Here is a 23,294-nt window from a genome sequence, read left to right as displayed (position 1 = left end):
TAGTATGTTTAGGTGTTTACTATGAATTGTCCTTGTATTTTTGTGTTTTTTTAAAAAATAATATTTATTAAAGTTTTGAAAGTTACAGAAAGAAAAAGGAAAAAGAGTTAAACATAACAAAACCATACAATACAATACAAAGACAAAAATATTACATATACATAACAAAAGTAAAACAAAAACAATTTTAAAAAAGAAAAAAGTAACACAACCAATACTTTCAATGTTATTAACTTTCTTTTACTTGTTTCAGTGACCTCCTCACACCTCCCTTTTTTGTATTCCACTTCAATTAATTGTTTCAGCAAATCCTTTCCGTCTTCCTCAGATTTCTGTCCTATCATTTAACTTAACAAATTCTAACATTATTTTTTCCCTTTAATCCAATTACAATCCATTATACTTAATTCTTTATAACATTTCTGCTAAAGCCATGTAACTTCATTCCAACATCTTTCTAACATTCCTTAATTTTACAATATTTCTGTAGATAATCTTTGAATTTCTTCCAATCTTCTTCCACCAACTCTTCTCCCTGGTCTCGGATTCTGCCAGTCATTTCTGCCAATTCCACGAAGTCCATCACCTTCATCTGCCATTCTTCCCGGGTGGGTAGATCTTGTGTCTTCCAGTACTTTGCAATAAGTATTCTTGCTGCTGTTGTAGCATACATAAAGAAAGTTCTATCCTTCTTTAACACCAATTGGCCGACCATGCCCAGGAGAAAGGCCTCTGGTTTCTTCAAAAAAGTATATTTAAATACCTTTTTCATTTCATTATAAATCATTTCCCAGAAAGTCTTAATCCTTGGGCATGTCCACCAAAGGTGAAAGAATGTGCCTTCGGTCTCTTTACATTTCCAACATTTATTATCGGGCAAATGGTAAATTTTTGCAAGCTTGACTGGTGTCATGTACCACCTGTAAATCATTTTCATTATATTCTCTCTTAAGGCATTACATGCCGTAAATTTCATACCTGTGGTCCATAACTGTTCCCAGTCAGCCATCATAATATTATGTCATACATCTTGTGCCCATTTAATCATAGCTGATTTTACCGTTTCATCCTGAGTGTTCCATTTCAACAGCAAGTTATACATTCTTGACAAGTTCTTACTTTTGGGATCTAATGGCTCTATTTCCAATTTTGATTTTTCCACCTGGAAGCCAATTTTTTTGTCCAGATTATATGCCTCCATTATTTGATAATAATGGAGCCAATCCTGCACTCTATTTTTTAGTTTTTCAAAACTCTGTAGTTTTAATCTGTCTCCCTCTTGTTCCAGAATTTCCCAATATTTCGGCCATTTGGCCTCCATATTGAGCTTTTTCTGAGCCTTCACTTCCATTGGTGACAGCCACCTTGGGGTTTTATTTTCGAGCAAGTCCTTATATCTTATCCAGACGTTAAACAGTGCTTTTCTGACAATATGATTTTTTAACGCTTTATGTGCTTTGACCTTATCATACCACAAATATGCATGCCAGCCAAATACGTTGTTAAAACCTTCTAAATCCAGCACGTCAGTGTTGTATTTTTGTAACTGATGTTTACATGTAATGTTTATTTTGATACTAAAGAAGCTGCTCTATTTGTTAATTGTATCTTGTAGAATACAGAAATTCTCTGGTATTTTTTGAATCTGTTGTTCACTTAAAATGTTTTAATCTATTACATAAACCACCAATTATCCAAATATGTACAAATACAGTGGCACCTCGGTTTTTGAACATCTCTGTTGACGAACATTTCAGTTTTTGACTGCTGTAAACCTGGAGGTAAATGCTTCGTTTTTTGAACACGCCTCAAAAAGCCACACAGAACACGCCTCAGAAAGCCACACAGCTTTCACATGCAATCAATCTGTGTTCAGCTAATCTCAGGAGCTCTCTTGCAACCAGTTTGTTTTTGTGACTGTTGATGCCTTGGTTTTTGAACGTTTCATAACTCGATCGGTCTTCTGAAATGTATTAGTTCGAAAACTGAGGTACCACTGTAAAACAATTATATTAGATTTATTTCAATTTGTATTCTATCAGCGCTAGCAAGCATGGTCAATGGCCTGGGATGCTGAAAGTTGTAGTTCAGCTACATCTGTAGGGCCAAAGGTCCCCCACATCTGTTTTAAATGTTCAGGGAGCAAGTGATGGAGAACACCTTTCTACCTGAGACCTTGGAAAGATGCTACCAGTCAGACAACACTGGGCTAGATGGACAAGTATAAGACAGCTTCTTCTGTTACAGTATATGACCTATGTGGAAATGCAGAAGCCTAGATGGCAGAGAGAAAGTAAAAACATTTTTCCTTACAACAACAAAAAGTTGCTTAAATGAGTTAAGTGCCACCCAGTCACCCACCCAATATTCAGTTATGAGTTCAGGGTGAACCATAATAAACTGAGAAACTTTCAGCATAAGAACACTGCGTTCCTCCTTGTGGTAATATAATTGTTCCATTTTTGCTTTTAAATGAATACATCTGTGCACAAGAGAGAAACAGCGAGGGCAAAGGCAGAAAAGGGAAGAGATACGAGTACTTTATTTAAAATGATAGATGCCTCCCCAAAATAAAAGGAGCATCCAGAGCTGAACTCTTAAGTTGGAATAACACTGTCAAACACTAACTTTCTTTCTTTCTTTCTGGCAAGAGGTAATATAGAAAGATAATTAAATCTCAGAGGCCCTTTTTCATCTCATACAGTTTTTCTCTGAGTGGAAAGAAAGCATTGAAGCTGCCCCCAAAAGACACCTTCAAACCTGCCATTGCCCTGAATGTAAAGGCAAGAAATGAAGGCACTGCATTGATTTGTTCATGTTTTTATGACACTTAATGTGCATTGGGGAGGAAGCAAAGGATGAAGGCGGGGGAGATGCGAGTGCTGTTTTTAAAAGAAATACAACGGTTTCATGTTTGCAACCAAACTGGTTTTTTTTAAGGCTTACGGGAATGGCTTTGTTTGCAGTTGGGGCTGCTAAGTTTTCAACTGGCAACTGTATTAAACTTCTGTGAAAGGTAAAAAAGTATGCCCAGCTAGTTCCCCCCACCACTGGCCAGGTGTGAACATTATTTACAATGGACTATGCCAGCAGCTGCTATTTCCCATCATTACTATTTTTGCAACGCAAAATCAAAGAAAAAAGGGTGATTATTTGGAGAGCAGAAGATTTAGAGGCTGTTCTCTCACATATCTGATCTGATAGCCACTTTCTGGCCATAGGCTCTGTTCTAATTGTTTTAACCACACATTTGAATGCACCCAAAGTATTACTTTGAACAGACACAGTGGACTGAATGGAGCTAGGTTAGTAATCTCTATTCATTTCAGTGGGTCTATTCTGGGTATGTAGGATACTATGCTTGGTTTTAACTGAATCATGCAGATTCTCTTATTTCTAAGAAGGTTTCACTTCCCTCTGGGGCCAAGGAGGAAAACCTTTAAAGATTGCTAGTTCTTTCTTGAAGTAGGTCATAGAATCATAATATTGGAAACAAACCCAAGGGTCATCTAGTCCAAATCCCAGCAATTAAGAAATAAAAATTATGGTTGCTAAAGAACATCCCTTAGCAGTCCCCTGAGTTAGGCAAGAATCTGACGTATGCTCTCTTCTAATATATTCCCCTTACCACCCTTCTCATGCCAGAACATAACTGCATCATGATTGCCAGAATCATGAAGGAAAAAAAATTGAGGGTGGGTTTGCATGCAGGATCCTTGCTGGCCTAAATAATGCTGGGGAATGTAGCTTATTATTTAATTATCATACCGTAATATTGGTAACGTATTGAAGGAAGCTGAATACAGTTAAAGTCAATGGCAAAAGAATCACTGGTTTAAGTTCTATGCAAATTAGAGACTGAGTCATGCACATAATGCTGATTCTTAGACATGATTCATATCATGTCCTTTATAGAGTTCTTCCACCACTTCAAGCATCATTGTTCAAAATCATTCTGCTACAATGTGGAAATCCATTTATATTATGTTCTAGCCTCACAGATCACTAAACCAAAGTGCTTATATATTATAGTTTAGGAGACACGGGATAATACTGAAGATGGAAAATATGTATTTCAGGGCACTTCAAAGTTTCAGTTTACCCGGTTGAAGTAAGAACTGCTATGTACCCAAATAAGTATGTGCAATTATGATTCATAGTTTGATTATCCAGATATTACATGATATCTCATGAACTCATATGTCAGTCAAAAAGTGATTAAATCATAGCATTCCTTTTGCTAATATTTTTAAATCTCTAATAACCATTACAGTGGTACCTCGGGTTACATACGCTTCAGGTTACAGACTCCGCTAACCCAGAAATATTACCTCAGGTTAAGAACTTTGCTACAGGATGAGAACAGAAATTGTGCTCCGGCGGCACGGCAGCAGCAGGAGGCCCCATTAGCTAAAGTGGTGCTTCAGGTTCAGAACAGTTTCAGCTTAAGAACAGACCTCCGGAACGAATTAAGTACTTAACCCGAGGTACCACTGTACTGCAAATACATATCACAATGTACATGGAAATCCTGTATATTTGAGTCTTCCTCATTACTTCTGTGGAACACAGTTCTGAACAGGCCTATATATCACAGATATTTATTTATTTCCAATAGTCATAGACCACTTTTTACCACAGATGGTCACAGATAGTAGTTTACAGAAGAAATGATAAGGCAATCCATCAATCCAAATAATAAGTTTAAAACTAACGGAAACCAAATATGATTTCAATAAATGGGCATAGCAGAGCATACTTAAAATACCTGCTCAAAGAGAAATGTCTTCATCGAACAGTTTTGCACTTCTAGTGAATTTTCATGGATATAATATAATGTAATATAATGGTGCACAATATTATGCAAAATTGCATAGAAACATATTGCTCATTGGAGCAAGACGTTCTGAGCATATTACACCAATCCTAGTCCAACTGCATTGGCTACCAGTTAGTTTATGGGCCCAATTCAAAGTGCTGGTTTTGACCTATAAAGTCTTAAATGGCTCAGGACCGCAATACCTCAAGGACCGCCTCTTTCCATATAAACCTACCTGGACCCTGAGATCATCTTTTGAGGCTCTCCTTCATGTGCCTCCTCCTCAAGAGGTTCAGAGGGTGGGAACATGAGAACAGGCCTTCTCTGCAGTGGCTCCAGAAATCTGTGGAATGCTCTCCCAAGGGAAGGTCACCTGGTGCCTTCATTACACACCTTTAGGTGCCAGGCAAAAACATTCCTTTTAAACCAAACCTTTGGCTGATCTGTTTGACATCCTGTACCCTTTTAAAATGTGGGGGAGGGGGTTGGATGGGGGTTATTGGGTTGTTGTTGTTGTTGTTATTTTGATTATGTATTTTGTGGTTTTGTATTTTGAATTTGATTTTGTTCTGTGAACTGCCCTGAGACCTCAAGGTATAGGGCGGTATATTAATAATAATAATAATAATAATAATAATAATAATAATGGGAGAAAATAGCACACAAATACTTATGAATTTTCATGAGAATTTTTTTAAAAAACCAAACAAACTTGCAAACAGATATAGAAATGTGGGAAACTTAAGATTTTGGATAGTGACAAGAAACCTCTGTACCCACAAGCAGTCAAGCATGGGGCCCATGTTTATAGCTTAAGTTTCTTGCGTAACAGAAATTTCATAGAACGACTGTGCTGTTTGAATGTTGACTGCAACATTATGGAAAGAATCTTTTTCTGTGTTGCAATATGTTAGATGTTCTGCATGCACACGCCCAAGGCAGATTTCTAGGGGTCCTCTTCTTTTTAAGATTTCTCCTGTAACCTTCAAGCTAGTCATGCCTGCCTTTCTTCTTGCAAAATGAATTCCATAATTGAACACATTTCTATTGCTTTATGTTTGGGGCTTGGTGGGTATCCCCCCCCCCTACATTTTAGCTACTGGGGAAAAAAGGGTTTATCAACTTTTGGAAGCACAGAGATAGCCTCAGGGTCTCTGTCAGTTGGGTACAGCCTAGACATCAAAGGACATTATCATTGTGTAAAATTGCCAGAAGGCAAATACTATTTACAGACCCTCTGGCCCCCGTTATGCTGAAATGATAAGAAATGTCAGCGTGGTATATTGAGCTGAATAATAAACATTCCTGCCAACCCCTTATAAAGTCTACAGTGTTGAAGCAGCTTGTTGTCTTTTTTCCCCTCTTTCTTTTTTTTAAGGAAAAGAAAATTCCTGCCCTTTCTTGTTAAGAATTTATTGGAACCTTTCCTGTTAATTATGTCTGTGGTATGGCAAAAGAAGGGGGGAAGTTCAGAGAAGATCTGTACTTTTCCTGTGAAATATAGGTTATCCATTTTTAATTAAATAAGGTCTAAATGTAACCCACTTTAATTCCACAGCTAATTAAAAATGAAATGACTTAACAGTGCTGGGTGTCATCATTAACCAAATTCTTCATATAAAAATGCAAAATGGAAAAGTCTACAGGAAGTAAAACCAGTGTGTTCTAGGGCCCACCATGGTGTTTACAACAGCTGTGTGAAGCGACACACTGTTTAAGCAGAAAGCATTTGAAGGTTATTCTCACAACATTGGAAGTGCAGTGGTTTATTATAAATCTACCATCGATACCAAGTCCAATGTGGTGATAGCCGAGGCCCCAAAGGCTTTACCTGAGCGATGCCTGGTGGCTTTGTTTTCTTGCTACTGTCAGAGGTAGGTGCTGGGGATCATCACAACAGTGGGGCTATGGGACTCAACTGACCACTGTGTGGCTGAGCTGCTGCAGTGTACCAAGACAGTGTGTGTGTGTGTGTGTGTGTGTGTGTGTGTGTTTGTTTGTGTGTGTGTGCGTGACAGTGACATGATCAGTGCAAGCGTGTCATATGGTGCACCTGATGGGCTCCACTGATGTGTTTGCACCTCACTGATCCCACTCCTTCTCTGTCTCAGTATGCTGCAGCATGACATTGGCTGTTGCATACATTCCTACCTCAGAAAGCCAGATATATGAGACACACAAATGATGGGGTCAGAACAAGAGAACTGGTAGATTAGTAAAGCAAAACCTAATCAGTTACTTGGAACAGAACCTACTGAAGAGAATGTATCTAAACGTGCATCAGGCAAACATGTGCTCGGTGAATATTGTGTTCTGCATTTATTGATCAGGAGAAACCTAACAGTCCCACCATTTCCTGGTCACTTTTCATCCTTGTATTTTTGGAATTTATTAGCAAAGTTCCTGTCACTGTTGCAAGGGAACTGGGAAGGTTCATTCCCTGTCAGCAAGGGTCAGACTATAGTCAGAGCTGAAAGGCATGCTTTGCCCTTGTCAGAACATTTATTTTTAATGCCATTTGGAGAACTATGAGATTTGATGCATAGCTACATTGCAATCTATACTTTAGTCCGGGTCAGTTCCTATCAGGATCCACAAATATCAACTTTTTCAAACATCCTTGGACTGTGGCTTTGTATAAGGATCTCAACTCCTTTAATGTGGCTGTATCAGCATTGTTCTCACCACTTGACAGCTATGATGATATCAGCGCTTTCACATAAATGGCTACTACTTGTTGACTTCATCTGAATTCACACACCCTTGCCACTTAATGATGAAAAGGCAGAATTCAGGCAAAATTAAGCACACTCAAATCCAATTTATTTCAAAGGAAGCATTAAACAATGTGATCAGATTTTCCCCAGTGAAATTAACAGGGTTTAAAAGTATTTAGCTTGGGTTGGATCAATGCCCAGAGGGTTATGCTGTTGTTCTTTGTCTTTTGCACTCATTCCTTCTAGATCAATACCAAACTGGTACTGTCATTAAATGGACTCAGGCAGAACACTTCCTGAAAATGTGAACACCTGGAGTGCTTGTTTCCATTTTAGTGCCTGGTGATAATACATCATAGCTTTAACCACAGTTCATGATTTGCCCCAGCACTAGGCAAACTATCGGTACAGTTTAATACAGCTTCACCAAAATAAAAGATACACTATACTGATAAATAATCCCTAAGCAGCATGTTATGGCCCATTTGCCAAAAAGGAAGAAGCAATAATGACATACCAACCTGGGAAATAGACCTGTAGAGAAGGAAGCTGGATGACACACTAATTAGTCAGCAAAACTCTATAAGGTTTGGTAAATTACAATCAGCAGATAATGGCTACATAAGACTACAGGAAGCTACCTTCTGAGCTAGAACTGAGTGAGGTCATCAGAAGAATTGGAGTGAGTTGTCATCAATATGCTGATCACACTCAGTCCCCCCCCCATATCACCTGAGTCAAGTGTGACACTGCAGGTGTTTAACTGGTGCCTGGATTCAGTAATGGGCTGGGTTAATAGCAAATAAACTAAAGCTGAATCTTGAGACCAGGATGGTAGTTGATGTGGGGTGAGTGGTTCTCATCCCTTCTATTCTAGATGGTGCTGGTTGCACTTCCTGAAAAAACAGTAGCTTGGAGGCACATTATCACTAGCCTGGCTACTCTGCTATTTGGAGTACAAAATGTGGCTGCCAGATTTTGACAGGTAAAGCTAGGATGGATCCTAGTAAAGATTCTAAAATGTTGCATTGGTTACCTATTTACTTCTGATCCCAGTTCAAGGTGTTGGTGCTTCCCTTTCAAGACTAAACTGCTTAAGACCCAAAGAAGTGTCTCACTCTATATCTTTCTGCCCGTTGTTGTTGTGCTTGTGCTCCAACTCCTTATTTTTTGTTTTTTGGGGGCTTGTCTTACTTTTGATTCTGAGAGAAATGAAAACTGGGGGAAGGGTAAGCCTTGACCCCCACCCTACCCCAAACCCTTTCTATGTTGGATAGTTTCTTGGTCTGTTTTGTTTTTTTCAAGTGTTTCCTCTCCCTGGAGATAGGGGTGGGGAATCTTGTTTATGAGTTCTATGACTAGCTAAGAAGAGGACAGAAGCTTCTAGAAAGCCTCTGTCGCTGAATATGTGTTAATGTGATTGTGGGTGACAGGAAAAAGACTGAACATGGCTTGGGGGGGGTTTCAGAATCTCAGCAGGGCTATGTCCCACTTTACCCATGTGAAGGGCGTCTCCTGTATGGAATGGCTAGGAGTGTTGCAGTGCATTCAGAACAACATTCAGGTCCCACAGCCACAACACTTGTTATGTGAAATTTCACTTATCTGAGCACAAAGAATTATACACAAACATTGATACATGAACAGCTGGTTCATGTATCCCACTTCCTTATTTGAATGATTTCCTGGGAACGTACATTCAGGACCTGTGTTTACTTGTGCCTGACAAATGGTTGTGGAGAAAAGGAGGGAAAGGGCTAAATTGTGTCCTATTGGGATCCCAACCATATGTGCATGTGTGTCCACGAAAAACTACACACGGCGCACTGGATGGCTTTCATTCTACTTTTTTTAGTGTTTAGGATGAGTTAAAAACAAAGGCCTTTTTGCATAATCCACTGCTAGCTTTACATGGACCAAGCCCTATTTAAATAAATGTCAGTTGACTTGGCTTTTTGGTTCTAGTTTTGGATGGATGCTTGAAGATTGGATAAACTAAAAACTTTTTTTTAAAAAAAGCTATACTTTTTGCTGCATATCTTAACTTAGATATCCACCACACTCGACATCTAAAGCGGTGGCAAAGCTCACCAGCGCTTAGAATGGCAGCCGCTAATGCGCTTTTCATGTCCATTGACTTAAATGAGGGGAAAATTGTTTCCCATTTGATGTTGTTCCCCCAAATGTTCAGGATTTTCTGCTGAAGAAACTGATTGTGAACAGCTTGTCATGGAGCACATTGCCGGATTTATTAATTTTCTCTGAAGGACTTAGAAAGTAGCACCAGCAGCCAGGGACAGACTGAAAGTAATGCACTATTATAATGAAAGCTGATTTGAAGGGGAGGGGTATGTGTAATGAATGCAAACCAAGGGACGATTCATCATGATAAAAAATGCACCTAGGTTTCCCTATAAGTCTCTTTTATTAAGGCAATCTTTGGCATAATGTTGTTTTACCTTGGCTTCCACCTCTAGCGAATCTATCCATGTTTTCCACCTCCACAAATCTTGTCCCCCAAGGACAGCTCTGTAATGAGAGTGAAGTGTTTTTATTATTGCTTTTGTTAATCATGCTTCCTGCATCCCATGAAGTGTGGCTTATTCTTCTAGGCATAAACTATGCCAGAGTTATTGGGAGATTAATCAATACCTCTTATTAATCATGATCACAACTGGTAATCACAGCTGCAATTACCTGGTGATTCATTAGCGTAGCCCCGTTGAAATGTCAGCAACCATTAAATTTTCAGAATGCGTAATTTTCAGTTGATTTCAACAACTACATAGCTAGACAATTGTGTGATTTATTGTATATGAGATTCAATATTATATATATGGACTATATATATACACACACGCATACACAGAGAGAGAGAGAGAGAGAGAGAGAGCCAATAGTTTATTAATAACCTTGTAGGGTTTTTTTATATATGTGTGTGTGTGTGTGTCTCACCCAAGCACAAATACATTCCAATCTATTAGAATTTATTACCATGCCTAATAATAAACAACAGAAAGTTCAATGAAAAGTCCAACCTATGCATGTTTAGGGACCTCATTTTGAATGATTCTTTCAGGGTGATAAATGTTTCAGCCAAAAGAACAACATTTGGGTGCATTCCAGGCACTGATAAACAGAGGTTATTTGCTCTCTCTTACTGGTGGACGCAATTTGTATTAGCAAAGCAGCATTTCATTTTATTAACCACAGCACTTGTTTATTTGCTGCTGGACTCTGCAGACCATCTGACTGGCAGTTCATCTACTTTTCCGCTCTAAAGATCTAAAGGGGGGGGGGGAGAGAGAGAGAGATTGTAACCAAATGGTGAGCAATTGTAGCAGAGTGAAAGAAGGGCGGGGGGAGACCAAGAGTTAGAAGAGAATTGCATTTTCCTTATTTCCGCTTGTTGTTAGATCTCTTCTTGCTAAAATAATGCCAGAAATGAATGAACACACTCTTCATCAATCTCACGGCAATTGTTTTTGCCCTTTCCATTCCCTGGATGCTTTCCTCACTAAGGATGCAATCCTAACCCCACTTACCTGGGAGTAAGACCCACTGAATTCAACAGTACTTCCTTCTGAGCGGACATGATTAGGCTTATTTTGCCTTCTTTTTTTTCCCTAACGTCAAGGCTCCAGATTTCTCAGCAATCATTGGTCATCTAGTATGTAAGTACTGTAGATTAACCAGTGCTATTTTTCAAGAAAAAGAGGTGCCGGAACTCACCACGAATGCCACCCGTATTCTTTTAGAATGACAATGGCATACCCTCCAACATTTCTCCGATGAAAATAGGGACGTCCCATTCCATAATGATAATTTATACCCCACACATCTTACTGGGTTGCCCCAGCCACTCTGGGCAGCTTCCAACATATATTAAACATAATGAAACATTAAACATTAACAAAAATTTCCTGTACAGGATTGCCTTCACATGGCTTGGGGGTTGGATAACTCCATACCCTCCAACAGTTCTCCAATGAAAATAGTGACATCCTACCATACCCTCAATATTTCTCCAATGAAAATAGTGACATCCTAAGGAAAAGTGGGGCATTCCAGGATCAAATCAGAAACCTTCTCTAAATCAGGGACATACCTGGAAAATAGGGACACTTGGAGGGTTTGCAATGGTGTCTGCCTGCGAGGTGCCAGACCTGAGTTCCGGAAAATTCTGGCTGAAAAGAAGCCCTGAGATAAACCATTGTGAATCCACTTTAGCCCCTTTCATTCTCTCCCTTCACATAATTCTTCTGGTCATGTCCCTGACACCTGTGTTTTCACTTAAATATGTGAGTGGGCTGCTAAGCACCTGTATAGATTGGTATACATGTAGGGACCACTTCCACTGATTGACAGGGTCATGGCAGCAAGCTGGCATGGTCCCACTCCTCCCACCATGAATTTAGAGAACACGTGAATGATAACGAGCCTTATGAGGAATGGTAGAGGGAAGAGGGTATGCTTAGCCTGGATAAGAGGAGACTGAGAGGAGATATGGTAGCCATCTTCAACTATCTAAAGAGCTGTCACATGGAAGATGGAGCAAAAGATGGAATTTTCTCCTGCTCTGGAAGCTAGGACCCAAACCAATGGCTTCAAGCTACAGGAAAGGAGATTCTTGCCAAACATCAGGGAGAACTTTCTGACAATAAAAAATGTCTGAAAGTAGAATGAACTCCCTTAGAAGGTGATGGACTCTCCTTCCTTGGAGGTTTTTGCACAGAGGTTGGATGGCCGTCTATCATGGATGCTTTAGTTGAGATTTCTGCATTGCAGGTGGTTGGACTTGATGACCCTTGGGGTCCCTTCCAACTCTACAATTCTATGATTACAATGAATAATAGTTTTATTAATCCTATGTGGGCAATTCTAATTCTTGATAACAAAAAAGGGATGTAACAGGGGAAGTGATATAGTTCAGTACTAGACTATCTGCTTTGCATGCAGAAGGTTTGATATTCAATGCTTGGGATGTCCAGGTAGGGCTGAAAATATCCCCTTTGTCTGAAACCCTGGAGAGCTACTGCCCATCAGTTTAGACAATGCTATGCTAGATGTGCCAATGGTCTGACTAGATATAAAGCAGATTCCTTTGTTCCTGTGATTTTCCTGTAACCACAGTTCTTAGAATTCACTGGCTAATGTCTGGAAAGTGAGGGGGGAAATCTATATTTATTTTTGGATTTTCCTGACATTTTTGTCTGTGATTTCAGCATTCATATCCTGTACACCTGTCCCAAAACATGAAATGTTGTTTTTGTGCAAAATAAGAACAAACTCTCTGGGAGAAATAAAATGAAAAAAAGAAATGGTGGCAAAATTTCATCCTGACTGAATTTTGTTTGTAAGGCACCGTAACCCTGTAATGAAGAGTTGTGCAGGATTCTCCCTGACAAATTGTCATTCTACACAAAGAAAGCTGAAACACCTGATAACGAGTGGCAAACAATTATTACTGGCTTTGTTAGTCACTGACACACCATTAATCATGAGGAAAATTCCTCCAACATGTCCCTTATACTGTAACTATAATGTGTAATCCTACGGGAGGTAGCTTCTCAACACTTGTTATTAAGAGAAAGAGGTGATTACTTTTTAACCAATATCTGCCAACAAGTATGTTTCTTATACATCAATCACCCTGTCTAGGAAGAATAGTGTGATAACAGCCAGAGTAGAGACCTGTAGATATGATGCTATCGCCAGCTCTTTTATATATTTGCATGCACAACAATCCCCATTTTCACCCATGCTCAAGTATTTTGTTTCACCCATACTCAAGTAGAAACCAGCAATGTGTGCTGTGCCACCACTGCCTCCAGAGCTCCCACCTGTGTTGCTCTCTCCATCAAAAAGACAGACAAGAGGGGATACAGACCTTTCAACAGTGAGGGTTGCAACCAATGCTAGAATATTCAGGGTAGACCCACTGAAGTTAATGGTCATGACTGGATCCATTCATTCCAATGGGTCCACTGTGTTGTAGTACTATGCCTGATCATCCTTGAGCTCCTTCTGAAGAGGAGTGGAGGCTACAGGGAAGCAATCTGGCTTGTTTCTCCCCTTGTACCCGACTTCCCTCCAAGCCATTGCACTGCAAAAGGGAGCATGAGCAGGGGGCGGCTCCAGGAAACTCTTTTATATCTCTTTTTCAGCTAGGCATTTTTCAGACAGATCTCAAGAGGCTGCGTTGCTAAAGAAAACGATGCCAGCTCTTGAAAGTAACCCCTTTTACAAAACTTGTTTTTGAACAATGGAAGATTGCTTTTCCAGATGTTCTGCATGTGTACAAGTGATGTATTCCAATGGGGAGGAGGAATGTGTTCCTCCTGGCTCCACTTCCTCAACATCTGCCTCTTCAGTGTGACATCTGCAAAATGGTTGAATGTGCAATCAGGAACGAGCTCCTCCCACTCCCACCTCCACCCCACCCCCCGGAGAATCCATTTGTGTTCAGCTGAGGATGTATATGCCTTCCTTTGCAAATGTCGTTCTGCACAAATACAAACCATTCCTAGGTTCCCCACAAGCTTTCTTCTTCTTGGCAATCTAATTTAGAAGGAAAAACAACTTTTTGGGTTTGCGATCTTTGAAACAGTTGGGAGTCAGATCCTTGCTGATCTACTGCAAATCACTCAGAGATCTACCAGTAAGATCTCAGTCTACCTTCTGCTCCCTCCCCCCCCCCCCATTATAGAGAAACTGGGGAAACTGCAGGGCAAGCTTCTCTTATATTCTGCCTGGCTTTCAACTTGAATTTAGCCTGATCTTTTATTCCCCTTCCTTCCCTCCACCTGCCTTTTTTATGAAGATTGCCCGCTCTGGGATCCCACAGCTAATTCTCCCCTGGTCTCCATTCTGGCCCAGATAGGACTAATTTAGCCAGATAGCCCTGGTGATCATCTAATGTTATTGGATGGATTTTCCCCCTAAATTGATTTTTGAATTCTGAATTTATTGTTATTCATGTTTTATACCATATTTTATGCTGTTTTTTGTTGCATCAATTAAGTGTTTTAAATTTGTTGTTAGCTGCCCTGAGCCCAGTTTTTGAACTGGGAAGGGCGGGGTATAAATGAAAAATTATTATTATCTATCATCTATCTGCAAACAACATTTTTTGCTTTTCGAATGCTGCAGTTCTTCATCCTGGCCCTTATGCCTTCAAAAACATTCACATTCATGAGGTCCACTGCTGTTCAATTGGACTGAAATGCTGGATGTTTTATTTATAGGGTTTACTGTAACTCCATATTAGCAAACACCAAGGGGATAATTAGATGACTAAGAAACATGTAACAAGCAAATTATCTTGGTGATATGCATGGAATGTTTAGGTTTCCTGGCAGCACTACACCAATGATATGAGCTGGTAATTAACCATTGCAGATAAGACTGCAACAGTGCATGCCTATGCTTGTCTACTCAGAAGTAAGTCCCATTAAGTTCAATTGGACTTACTTCCATGTAAGTGGAGTGGATATCTATGCAGCCTTGGAGGACTTTCCCCACAGTACACAAAACGTATGTTGCTTTCCACAGATTCCACTTTGTAAATCAATATTCATTTAAGTAAATCCGAAATCCAAATCTAACAAGGATAGGAGGCTGAGACAAGTAACAGTGATTTGCAGCTACATTTTCAACAGGGCCTACCCAGTCTTGAGGCTGTGTGAGACAATTGTCTCAGCATGAGGATGTGGCGTGGTGAATTTCTGCCCCTTCTGGACCTCCTGCTTGCTTGCCCTGCTGCCGGCTGAAACCCACACCCTGCTACCACCTATGTGAGCTTTCCTTATCCCTCTCCCATTAGCCTTGCTCTGAGAAAGAGACAGGCACCCTTCCTCAGAGCAAAGTATCTATAGTTATTGTTTTTAATCAAAGTAAAACTTCTACCTAGTGCAACAAAGTGGCAGTGGCACAAGGAATTTTCCAGCCCCTTTGCCCAAAATTCATTGCTCAGAGGGAGGACCTCCACCCTGCCATTTCTCAATGTGCAGCCGGGAGGAAGGGAAGGAGGCTGGCAGCAAAAGGGAGGTGGGGAGAGATCCAGCCACTAGCAGTACCAAGAGGGGAGAGAGGAGGCAGTGGCAACAGTAGTGGAGTGTGTGAGTGGCAGTGGTGTCTCTTCTCCTTACTTCAGGCTGTTGTTGTGGCTTTGATTTTCACCTTGCGTATACTATGAAAATTAATGTTTGACCTTGTAGAATCTTGTATATGTGGCCACAGCACTACTGAAGCAAAACAGGCTTGTTGTTTCTCACTATTTGTCAGCTTTTCTCTCTAGCAACACTATTATATGAACAACAGGGCTGGTCTCACTTCATTTCGTCTTGGGTTTTTGGTTGAAATTGAGAGGCGGGGAGGTATTTCAGTTGAAAAGAGGATAGAGAGGGAAGTTCTCTCTGTGTTGCCATCTTGAAAGTGTTTGGTTTCACACCGTCAAGACCAGAAGCATACTGTTTCAGAAAGGCTACTGGTTGCAGAACCCCTTGCCTTGCCTTGCTGCAGCACCTATAACACTTTCCAGTTAATTCTGTGGTGTTTTCATATTGTGAGCAACATGTAGCACTGCATATCTCAAGTAAATATGTTTGGCTCATTTTATGTATATATATTAAAGTAGAGAAATGAAAATAATGTCCCTATGCTCTCCCTGTTCACACACATGCTACAAGTGTTATGAAGCCCATCACAAATTGCTATTACCACATTCATATCATCTCCTATTATCTCTGCTCAGTGACTGTGAGAAGCCCTAATCTATTCTTCACCACACCGAGCATTTCATTCTAACAATCAAATAGCATTTCCCATTTGACTTCTCATATCCAGTGATAGACTCATTCATTTAGACAGACTTCTTGCATGGCTTATTTAAAGCTGACATTTTGCAAGCATGAAATTTAAACTCTGTCTCTCTCCCTCGCCCGCCCCCCCACATTAGCCTTGGGTTTGGGGTTGGTTGGCTTGTTTGTGGCTATATAAAAAAACACTGATGACTTTGTAGTTTGATAATAGGCTATATAGCTTTTGCCTATTATCAAACCCCAGTCTTGACCCCAGTCTTGAAGCGTTTAGGATGTGCTCAACCTTTAATTGTAGTTCAGTATAATTTAGAGTGTTGTTGCTGTTGTTTTAAATCTTGGTATGCTGAAAACTACTATACCCCAAGTCACAACAGCCTTTTTCTTTAAAATGAAGTTTGTTTTCTATGTAAGAACCAAGCAAATTATAGGAAGAGTAGACCATTACAATGGTCTCAGGTTACTTACTTTAATTTCTTTCAATAGGTTGACTTTCAGTATAATTAACACTGGGTATCGCCTTACATGATTGTCAAATGCCAAACATGCTATTGCTATTTTGTGTTTTTGCTTTTGGTTCAGTAACAGGTAGTTTGTTGAATGTGTCAAGTATTTTAAGGTAGGGCAGGTTTAAACTTTTACAATTGATCTTCCTTCCTTATTAAAGCCCAGCCAGGACCTGTTGCTTTGCCTGTCAGATACCCCCACTGGCCTGTCAAAACCTCAGTCGAAAATAGAAATGTCTGGACGCTGCTTGAGCACAGCAAGAGCGGTGGCTGCAAGAATGCTAGGGTTGAGGCATCTAGGGGGAAGAAAGGAAGATTGTATGCAGGATCACAGAGCAAGAGGTTCCCACTTCAGATAATAGGGATTATTATGCATTTTTAATTTTTGAAAGTTCAGTATTATATTTGCTTTGGGTGCTTCAGCATTCACTCATTAAAATCTCTGCCATGACTGCCAGTCTAGCAGTGATCAGAGCTCCAAGTCAGAAGCCACAGAGTCTCCAGCTAAAGAACCAGACCAAGTGCAGGATTGTGAGCCTGCTGTTGGAGAGACAAATAAGTCTGATGGACATGAACCCCTCAGAAGAATCTCTAATACCTGTAGGGCCAGAACCTTATGGGCGCATTTCCCTGAACCAAATGTCTTCCACAGGCAAGAGCATGCTAGGTGGGAGAGTAGGGAATGGAAAAGGCCAGAGGATTGGCCTTTTAAGAAGCTGTCAAAGTCCATAGTCTCAAGCTGCTGTTTCCTCTGCCTCTCCTAAGAACAGTTCATTTTAATATAAAAGAAATCCACTAGCAGGTAAGGGTGTTTTCACACTCAGCTGAGGTTAAGGTGACCCATACTTCAAGCAGAGCCCCCACAGCTAGTCAGCTTGTTGTTTTTGAAGGCTGTGGTTCTCCCAGCCACATTTTGAGCTGATCACTAGGAGCTCAACTCAGATGCACAAAAATCTTTTCAACAATTTTTGGACTTATCAGAAAGCAAAGCATCTGCTGCTAGAGCAGAATGGGGGGAAACTTTCAAGTTGGCTTCCCAACATCAACTAATTGGGTTGCTGCAATCTTAACACACACTGAACACAGTGAGACTTCCTTTTCTTTTGGAACAGGCAACAGCCTTTAATTCATATCCAATGTTTTGGGAAGAAAAGGCCACTAATGGGTTAATGGGTCTGGGAGCAGGGGCTTGGTGGTTTTCCTGAGTTGTGAGCTTAGTTTCCATTTCCCCTTCCTTGTTTGCTTCTGTATGGAACATAAAATAGCCAATCATTTACCCCATCATTTGGGGAGGGGCTGTTTTGCATGCAGAATGTGGTAGGCCCAATCCCCAATAATCTCCAAGTGGGACTGGGAGAGAACCCTGCATGATACCATGGACAGCTACTGCTATTCTGGGTAGACAATGTTGCATTAGATTGACCCAATGGTCTGGCTCAGTTTAAGGCAGCTACCAATGTTTCTGTCTTAAGGTTTAAACCCACTAGAATTAATTCTTAAGCATATATATTACTGATCTTTACAATCCATCTGTCATGTATGTTTCAGTTGAGATTCCTGCATTGGGTTGGACTAGATGACTCTCTGGTTCCCTTACAACTCTATGATTCTATGATAATATAAAATCTATTTTTGAACGATTATGCTATATGTGGTCAGCTGCAAATGGTGCCTTGATTTGCACAGCTGCCCAAAAACGCCACAGTCGTTCTGTATAAATGGTATGGTTAGTAGTTGCTGAGATAATTTTGTGTGCATACTTACTGTTGGTATGTTGTGATGTTTTCACTGGCACTTTCTGCTTGATATTTTTATAGCCTTATGGCTTGAACAATTAATACCTTATTTGCTTTAAAAGGGTAGGGCAGTACATTTACATTGATAATTGATCAGGCAACCATTCAATCCATTCCTGTTCAAGTAATTATCCAATGATTTACCTGAGAATTTCACTTATTGCAGTCCAGTCTCCAGTTACAATTGATGGCCCCTTTCTGATGTGGGAATTAACAGCTAATCACATTCAAGGTAATTTGTACCAGGTTTTCCTTTAGAGGTAAACATCACCAGAGAAATATGATGTATATGTTACACATATACAGATGGAGAGTAGGTAGAGACAAACAGCATAGCTTAAAAAACATTAGAACATCCTTCTGGTCCCGGTCAGTGGTCTATCTAGTCCAGCACTTTATTCTTATTGTGGCTAACCAGATACTAAGAGGAAGCTTGCAGAAAGAACTTGAGCCTAGATGCCATTTCACCTTCATATACAATTACAAATGCAAATGCAAACCTTTCCTTAAGACCAGTGAAATGAAAACTGGACATTGCCTTAAGTCCAAGTAACACAATTTGAGTGGTTAAGCTGAATAAACTCTGCTTTTCCAAAAACCAAACTCCTCCCCAGTGAGGCACTGGAGGTGGGTGTAAAGATTAAATAATAGATTTCCCTAAGAGAGATGCTTGATGCCTGATTCACTGCAGGTAATTACATGCTAAAAAGCATGTATCTGTGAATAATGGGTACCGTCATACTTCCCTGAGTGGAGAGCAGAGAGCTGGCAAAGTGGCTTTTTCTCATCCTTGCACATCTCTGACAGTAAATGGATGTAAGTGGCTCAATAAAGCATATAACAGGTTCCATTAAAACACCTACAGAGCCGAGTAAAAACAATTAATCCCCTATTTCCAGCAAGACAATGTAAGGTGGCTTCTAGTGACTTAAATGTAGTTGTGGGGGAATACTGGCATATCACGTAGGCTGAAGAGACAAGGAGATTAAGAAGAAGAAAATGAGTAGGGATTGCAAACCGCCAGGGTGCTTAAAAATAAAAATAAAGCACAGAATTTGTACTATTTTTCTTCTTCCAGATACTAAGCAATTAGATTGTGTTAGCTAGAATACCAGGAATGTAAAAGAAAAGAAGAGGAAGTTGGATTTAGTTTGAAAGGAAGCTCACATAGATTGTGTTGTAATGTGTGAAACTATTTCCTTTCCCCACTGCTTGGCTGCTTCTCCTCTGACAGCATCAAGGCCCCGCTGCTATCCAGTCCTATGAGTTACTGCCATTTCTCTGTGGCTGAAATGAGTATATGAGAATTGCTTTGCTGGATTAGACAAAGGTCTGTCTAAGCCAACACTCTGCTTCCAATAGCGGTTAGCCAGTTGCTTCAGAAGCTCACAAAGGCATGAAGGTGATGGCTTTTCCCTGTGGTTTATTCCCAGTGGACACTGAAAACAACCAGAGGAAAAACTTCAGAAGATGGAAGGTTCATTAACTATAGTGTGTGTGTCTCTCTCTGTGTGTAATCCAAAGTTATGCACGAGTCCCATTGATGTTAGTGTGAGAAATAAAGCACATGCATTGCACTCTTTGTGAAATCTTTTATTTTTAGAATAAACCTGACATAATACTTTGGTTACTGTGTCAGCAGTTATCACTGTAAGGCAAAAAAAAGAGAGAAAAATTCAACTGCTACATCTTTTTTGCGAAACAATTTCCAGCTTTAACAATGAAGTGCCTCAGAAGTGTGATTGTAAGGGCTGAAGCCCACACTGTGAAAAGGAGGGGAGGGGAGGGAAGCAATCAAACCAGGTAGCCCAATTTTTCCTTCATAGAATCATATAATTGTAGAGTTGGAAGGGACCCTGACGGTCATTTAGTCCAAGCCCCTGCAATGCAGGAATCTGAACTAAAGCATCCATGACAGATGACCACCCAACCTCTGCTTAAAAACCTCCAATGAAGGAGAGTCCATCACCTCTGGAGGGAGTCTGTTCCACTGTCAAACAGCTCATGCTGTCAAAAAGTTCTTCCTGATGTTTAGTCAGAATCTCCTTCCTTATAACTTGAAGTGATTGGTTTGGGTTTGGTTTGGTTCGGAGCAGGCGAAAACAAACTTGCTCCATCTTTCATGTGACAGCCTTTAGCTATTTGAAGATGGCTCACATATCTCCTCTTTTGCAGGCTAGACATACCTAACTCCCACAACCTTTGCAACCCCACTTCTGACATTGCATATGCCAGGAGGGCATGGCTAAGGAAAGAGCGCCATGGTCTAAATTAGGACTGTCGCCTGGCGTGATTAGATGTGCAAGCTGGATGTTATAATTGGTATGCCAATTAGGCATGAATAAAAAGGCCTCAGACCAAGTTAAACCCAAACCAATTTGGCTTTTATAAATGTCGTCTTTTCTTTGTATGCCAGTCACTTAAATAGTTATTGTGAATATATATTTTGGAGGAGGGCAGGTAGACTAATTTTTAAGCTAGTTCTAATTTTCTACCACCTCTGAGTACAACTGCATGCAACTTCACTCATGTCCTGTTTGCATGCTTCTTAGATAGACAGGGCCTTTTACAAGGATATGAAACAGTCTCTCATACTATACAACACTGTTAACTTCTAAGAATTTATTTCACAGTAGTGCAAATTTAGTCAGTAGTTTCTGCAGTTGTTTGGGGAAAGAGTGGTAGTTCTGCAGTAAGTTTTGTTATATCTGCACTGACTACCCTTTTATTTCCAGATTCAGTTCAAGTAGCTTTTATATACAGTATTCACCCCTCCTCTGGGAATGGAAAATTCCTCATTTTCAGACCACAGTGTTCAGAGTTACAACCTTATTGGATGAACAAGGGGATGCAACAGAACTTAAACAGGATTTACAGTAAGAATGTTCCCCTGAAAGAGAGAAAAATCGCAAAAGCAATTAAGGGTTAATAGCTGCCATCCATGCATATTCTTCAGTTGGTTTCTGAAGAAGCACAAAATGAGGTTCAGTCTTTGAGATCTCATCTGTATTGTTTGGAGAATTGTTGTGTTGTCTTCTATGTACTGTGTTGATTGGACAATTGTGTTGTTCTTTACATAGTGGTGTTTGCTTGTCATTCTGGCTTATATCTTGTGCATATGTTTATATCAACATCACTCTTACTTGGGTGTCTGTGACTTGGTCTTTTTCCTACTATCAAGGTGCCACCATTTGATCTCTCCACCGCTGAGTTCAGCATTGTAGGCTCTGCTATAGAATCATAGACTATGTGTCCCGCTTGTGGGTCAGGGCACAGCACATGTTTTGGATGCAAAAGATCCGAGTTCAGCTGGAAAGACTTCTGTTTGCAGAGCCACTGGTAGGCCTTGTTGACAGTTCTGAGCTAGAGGGACCAATGGGTTGCCTTTGTATAAGGCATCTTCCTATGTTCCACACATACAGCTCATTGGTATTGAAGCAGAGCCTTTTCTGTTGTGGCACCCATATTATGGAGCTCTGTCCCTCAAGAAGTATGGTTAGTTTCTTCTCTTTTAACTTCTTCAGGCATGCAATTATGACCTTTTGTATTGTGCCATTAAAAAAAACCTTTTGGTTTAATGTTTTTATCTGTCTACTTTTAAAACATTGTCTTCCCCTGCTCTTATAAGGTTATTTTAACCGTTGTATTTATTGCTTTCATGTTTGTCAGTCCTCTTGTAAGTTGTTTAGAGAAGTAAAGGTAGAAATTATTAAAGAAAGAAACTTCCACATTTGAAAAAGCATCTCAGCAATTTGGTAGCTCTCCTTGAGGTAAAGTTTTTTTATGGAGGCTCTTAAATGGGCAAATCAGCATCCCTAGTCTACTTTCATACTTCATTTACTCTCATACTGGCTTGTTGAAAGGTGATTAGCAGAAGGAATTTTAATATCTTGTTTGCAAATGGAGCTACTAGGAGAAATTATTACATATGACTTAGTTTATGATTATTCTGCTCAGGCTTGTTCTAATATTTTTTATGAGAGATTATAAACAAAAGATATTGCTACATATTTCACACTGGAAGTTTTTTTAAAAAAAAACCTCTCTCAACCCAGGAGTGGGACAGCTCACCAGTGCCGCAACAGATATTTTTCAGCTTTATTTATTTAGAAATTAGTCTCACCTTGCAAAATAAAAACAACTTGCTATTCCCTTCAGCCATGACCTAAAAAAAAGTGCAGCAAATAAGCCTTCTGTGGAAACATTTATAATGCAATCAAGCATACTTTTGTGACACTTGTTTGTTGCTGAGAAGGGCAGAACATGCCTGCAGGGAAAGGAATAATACTGTATAAGCAGTATGGAAGTCTGCATCAGAGCAGACTTTCTGTGTAGGGATGTATATGAGGAGTTGCCTTGTCCAACAAATTGAAAGGAGACTGTGACTCTTGGTGAAGTTCCATATTTTGACGGGAGCACACACAAGGCTCTCAGCTGATGCAACAATAGTTAGATTTGAACAGTGGCTAATTGATAAGTTGTAAGTCTTTGTTGAACCTGGGTGCCTGCTTCAGAGCAGATAGTTAAACAAATAAATAAAACAATGCTGGCATTTATCAATCTGAAAGTGGTGAAATAAGGAGTTGCTCACACAAGCTTGCAATTGAGTACACAACAGTTGAGGTTATGTGGAATGT

Source organism: Podarcis cretensis (assembly GCF_951804945.1).
Source record: "Podarcis cretensis genome assembly, chromosome: 1".
NCBI classification, from domain to species: Eukaryota; Metazoa; Chordata; class Lepidosauria; order Squamata; family Lacertidae; genus Podarcis; species Podarcis cretensis.
Note: the sequence above shows the minus strand (reverse complement) of the source record.